The sequence below is a fragment of the Tursiops truncatus genome, chromosome 4, assembly GCF_011762595.2.
Source record: "Tursiops truncatus isolate mTurTru1 chromosome 4, mTurTru1.mat.Y, whole genome shotgun sequence".
Classification (NCBI taxonomy): Eukaryota; Metazoa; Chordata; class Mammalia; order Artiodactyla; family Delphinidae; genus Tursiops; species Tursiops truncatus.
This window is the reverse complement of record NC_047037.1, coordinates 32,643,953-32,649,113: the sequence shown is the minus strand read 5'-3', so window position 1 is coordinate 32,649,113 and position 5,161 is coordinate 32,643,953. Positions and strand designations below refer to the sequence as shown.

General features: G+C 54.2%; 1 long non-coding RNA gene across 1 annotated transcript; it reads right to left on the bottom strand.

The window, feature by feature from the left end:
- Window positions 1-571: 571 nt before the first annotated feature.
- Window positions 572-4,134, bottom strand: LOC141278544 (uncharacterized). The gene is made up of 4 exons (XR_012331334.1): window positions 4,003-4,134; window positions 3,806-3,863; window positions 1,979-2,016; window positions 572-1,463 (listed from the first exon to the last, which is right to left on the bottom strand). It is a non-coding gene; the product is annotated as an uncharacterized lncRNA (long non-coding RNA).
- Between the last annotated feature and the right edge of the window lie 1,027 nt (window positions 4,135-5,161).

Below are 5,161 nucleotides of genomic sequence, written 5' to 3'. Positions count from 1 at the left end.
TAATATTTGTATTATGTTGCAAATGGTCACCACAGTAAGTCTAGTTAATAGCAACCTGCATTTCTGCATCAACTCTGCCAGGTTCTAGCTCAGTGTACTTGAGAGACAACTTCCTTCTGGGCCTCAGTTTCCCCATCTGTCAAATGGGTTGACAAAGATCTCCGTGCTTCTCTCCAGCTTTCTGGAGGTTTTCTGGGCCTGAGGGAGCCCAGACAGTTGTGGAGTTGTGGAGTTACTCACTTCCTTATTTTCCTACATGACTTGGCCCTATTTCCTGGCATCCACCTATCCCCAGCCAATTACTTGGTCGGATCCATTTCTGCAGGAAGGGCTGGTGAGCCAAGCTGGGATCAGGAAAATGCTGGGACAAACCTGGGCTACACAGCCTAACGCCCTCCCCTCAAGATAGGCGCCGCCTCTAAGGAGCTGTGTGGATGGGGGGTCATGGAGATCCAGCTGGAAGGTCTCTTAGGTTCCCATCTTACAGCTGGGGAAGCTGAGGCTAACAGAGGGTAAGGGAATTGTCCAGGGTCTCACAGAGGTCACCGGAAACATCTGTTTTTTGGTTTGTTTTTTTAAATAAACAACAAACAGCTTTATTAAGGTATAAGTGGCATCCATTAAACTTCACATGAAGTGCACAGTTGGATGAGTTCTGACACACATACACCCCCATCAACCCAGCTCCACAATCAAGATCCTTAACATTCCCATCGCCTCCAGAAGTTTCCTCATGACCCTTTGTCCCGTCTCCCTCACCGACACTCCAGGCAACCTCAGGTCTGCTTTCTGTCCCTTTGAGTTTTTGCATCTATTTTAAGGGAGTGCTGACAGGGCTGGTGGGCAGGCTGGGTGTGGCCTGGGAGAGAAAGACAGCGGTGCCACCAGGACTGTGGCCTGAGGACTGGAAGGCTGGAGCCACCGTCCTTTGAGGTGAGGAGGGGGAGCTACCCAAGCTCAGCTTTGGGCACGAGGCGGGCTGTCCAGTCATCCCCGTGTGGAGAGGGGTCAGGGGTGGTCAGCCACAGGAGCCCTGAGTTCTAGAGTCTGGGCTGGAGACTGGCAGAGGACTGGAAGCCAGGGACTGCCAGACCTCCAAGGAGCTAGTGTAGGCGATGGCTGGGCCCTGACCTCCCACTAAGTGGTTGGTCAGGGCCGGCTCTGTAGAAAAGGTCTGCTTCCCTCCAGGGGTCAGGCCTCCCCGAGCCCTGGAAAGGGGGCCCTCCAAGGGCAGAGTGTCGTTCAGTTTGCCCGGTGCCCGCACAGGGCCTGGTCCCTGGGAAGAGCTTGGAACACGTTTGTGGAACAACTGGGCTAGGAGGGCAAGGAAAACTCTCTTCACCTCTGCAATGTTTGCAGGAACCATTTCTTCACAGAGCGTGAGTCACAAGAGCGGGATCTGTGACCCTTTACTGGAGGGCGTGTACCCAGACGACGACAACCGCTTCCCGTGGGCCTCACCTCTGGCCGGAATTTTTGCAGAAAAGGAAAAAGCAAGATGACATTTGACTCACCTTTCGCTAACATTCCCTCAGCTGACCTCCCAATAACCCCACCAGTTAGGTCCCTACTTCACAGATGAGGAAAGTGGGGCTCCAGAAAGAAGATGGGACCAGATCTGAACCCGCTGTCTCTGAATCCACTGCCACCTTGGTGACCCTTGGTGGCATGAAAGTTTGAGCAGATCTGCCTTTGGCCATCCCCAGCTGAGCACTGCCCCATTTCCAGGGCTCTGCTCTCTCTGCAAACCTATTGCAAGACATTTTGTCCTGTTTGGACTAGCCACCCGATCTCCCTGCCCAGCCTCACACATTGACACTCCATCCTAGCCTTTCATTGTGAGCCCACACTCCCTAACCCCGCCCTGTCCTCAAGGACCTTCTCTGGGCCATGCATAACTTCTCACACCCCAGGTGTGTGCAGGGCTTCATGGCAGTACCTTCTGGAAACCCCAATCCTGCTAGAACATTCAACTTACCCGATAAACACAGTTGGGCAGCTCCCACAGTGTCTGGCCTGGCACACAAGAGGCAGTTAATAGCAACCTGCATTTCTGTCCTAGGACAGAAATTTCTGTCCTAGGACAGATGTCCTAGCCATCCTGTGCCTGGAGAGGGGAAGTCAGTGGGTCAACCTCAGGTCATTAACTTTGACCATGAAGCATGCTCTGAAGGAAAAGGTTAGGGCATGGGACAGAGGGACCAGCCATCCCAGGGTCCACAAAGGTGTTCCGGGGAAGGGAGGGGAGAGCTGGGGCTGAAGGATGAGTAGAAGTCGCCAGGGGAAGATGGAGGAGGGAGGGGGCCGGGCTGTGAGGGACAGAGAAGGCCTCTGTGCCTCAAGGGGGGACACCAGGCAGGGTGACTGGGGATGTCCCAATGGGAGGCGGGACCAGAAGCAGTGTGTCTTATCCACCAGAAGACACACACACCCTTCCCTCAGGTGGCTTGGTGGCTGGGGCCCAGGCACTGGGAGTGGGCAGGGGCCTGGGGCCTCATGGCACCCTTGGAGAGGGAGGCTCCCGGGTCAGTTCCTGCTCAGCAGAGGCCAAGCAGCTCCAAGAGCTTTGCCCAGCAGAGAGGGGGGTGCCAGTCTCCACACCCTGTCCATTGCCGGCTCCATGCAGCCCAGGAGGGCTGGGCCTTCCATCTGCTGAGTTTTCTGACTGAGGCGGAAAGGCCAAACCCTGGAATGTGCTGACCTCTGCCTCCTGCAACGCCCAGGAGCTAAGGCCCATTCTTCCCAGTGCCAGAGCCCTGCTGAAGCCAAGGGTGGGCACAGCCCAGCATGGAGCAGGGCCAGGCAGGAGGGGTATTTCCACTAGGATGGTTCCCAGAAGGGTCTTGGCTCCCCAGGGCCTGCTTCACCGTCCCCAGCATCCTCCTCTAGTGAGGAGAGGAAGGCCCCTGAGGCCAGGGTCAGCACAGCACGCCGCAGACGCCACAGACCAGTACTGGCTCAGTGCTTCCTGGGCAGGGCCCTGCCGGAGCCCTTGAAGCTGGCAGCCCTGGAGCGCCTTTCAGGAAACTTCACAGTTGGTTTTGGAAACCACTCCCTTCGCATAGGAACGGAGGTATGGCCTGTGCTGGGAGGGAAGTCACCGGAGGCTGGAAGGGGCAAGGGGCTGCAAGGCAGGGCCCGGGTGTGGGGAGAACACCAACCTCCGAGGAAGCCCACCCTCGCCCTCCGCAAGCCTCAGTGGCCTTATCTGTGAAATGGAACCCACAGTTGCTCTGCCAGTGCCGGAGAAAGGGTTTGAGGTCACAGGAAGCTGTACGGTGCTTTCCAAGTGTGAGGTGAGGCTCTTATCAGGCTTGGGTCACCCTAGCGGAGGACGCTGGAGCAGAGAAGCTGCTAAGCTGGGGTTTTCTTTTGCCTGAGGGCACAGCGGGACCCACAGAATGAGGGGACAGGCAAGGTCTGAAAACTCTCAGAGTCCTTGATTCTGAAATACAGAGCCCTGGGAGCCCAGATGAACTGAGCTCCGAACTCTCCTGGCAGGCCCCTGGTCAGGTTTGCCGTGTTTTGCTGTGTGGCGAGTCCTGGCCTGTGGTCAGTGGTCCCCCATATCCAAGGCAGATTTTCCAGGAGTGAGCCCCGAAAGTGGCTCCCGATTTTGCAGGAGGGAGAACAAACCGATTCCAGGGAAGGACTATTTTTTCCTGAACGTTAAAGACAGCTGTTGTTTCTGCTGCCTGCAGGGGTGCCCCCCACCCTGTCATCCCCAGAGTGGCCGGGTCCTAGACCCTTGGGACCTGGGAAAGACACTCTCCTCCATCCTTCCCTCCCAACCCCCCCCTCTTACTTCCAATCAGCAGCTCTTCTGCTGGGATTCTCCGCCTTGGACTCGCTCCCGGGAATTTCTGGAAGCATCAAATGGTACAAACAGATTGTTTTCATTATGATTATTCTGTGTTTAACCTCCTGGCCCTGTGTCACCAAGAACTGAGGGCTCTTTCTTAGAATTGCATGGAGTGAGAGGCCTTTCTTTCCTCTGCTCACCCCCTGAATCAGTCTTATTTCTCTTCCCTCAATTCTGGATTTCTCCTGACTGGATCCAGTCCTCTGCACGCCCGCCCCCAATCCTGCAGTCTTTGTCTGATGAAGCCTTGGGGTCTCAGGGCAGCAGACAGGCCCCAGTGACCCTGCCCTCCCGCCCGACCTGCACCATCATCATGTCCTGGCCTCTCTCTGTGGCTGCTTCCCAACGTGAAACCAGCGTCTTTGAACCTCCTCCAAAAGGCTTGGGGGATCCGCCAACATTTGGTCTGAATGTTTTTAATATGAAAATTTTCCTATTCCTCAAAATTGTAATGAAAACAACACACCCACACAAATGTGTTACATACAAATTTTAGTACATTGAAAACTACCAACACATTAACTTGGGCTGCTGCAGGAATGTGTTTTTTGTGTAGATCTCAGAACAAAACTCTTATTTAATTAAAGGTGGTCCTAGGAGCCGCACGAGAGCTGATAAAAGCAAATGAGCAAAACAAAGAAAACAATGACACTTTTAACAATTGCAAATACTTCTCACTGTGAAACAGGATTTTTTGATCTTGCGCAATCAAAGTAGATGGCAGTGGTTCTCACCTGGGGCGATATTACTCCCCAAAGGACACCTGCCAAGATCTGGAGACTTGTTTGGTTTTCACATCCAACGGGTAGAGGCTAGGGATGCTGGCAAACATCCTACAGGGCACAGGACAGCCCCACAGCAAAGAACAGGCTGAAGAATTCTGATATAGGGGGAGGTGTTGGATGCCCAGGTTGGCATGAGACTCTGATTGATTTCTGTAACCCTGGATTTCAGGTGGCTCTTTTCATCAAAATGGCCTTACTGTTCTCATCAGTTGGCTTAATAAGTAAACACTACAGATAGGAAGGCATCAGATAAAGTTTTGCTTAATAAAACACTGTTTCCATGGGGTTCCAGGTAAGATTCTTTAAATAGAAAAATCTGTAGCTACGAAAGCCCGTGTCCAGCTGGGCTGGTTTCTGCTCATCGCACACCCGACAGCCTGACTCTCCCGCCTCTGGACGTCACAGGCTCACCTCCCTTCCCCAAGTCCTGTGGTCGGGAGTGTCTGTCTGGACACCGCCCGGAGTGGCCCCCAGTCTTCCCATTCACCTTTGAAGGCTCCTCCCAGCTTCCCAT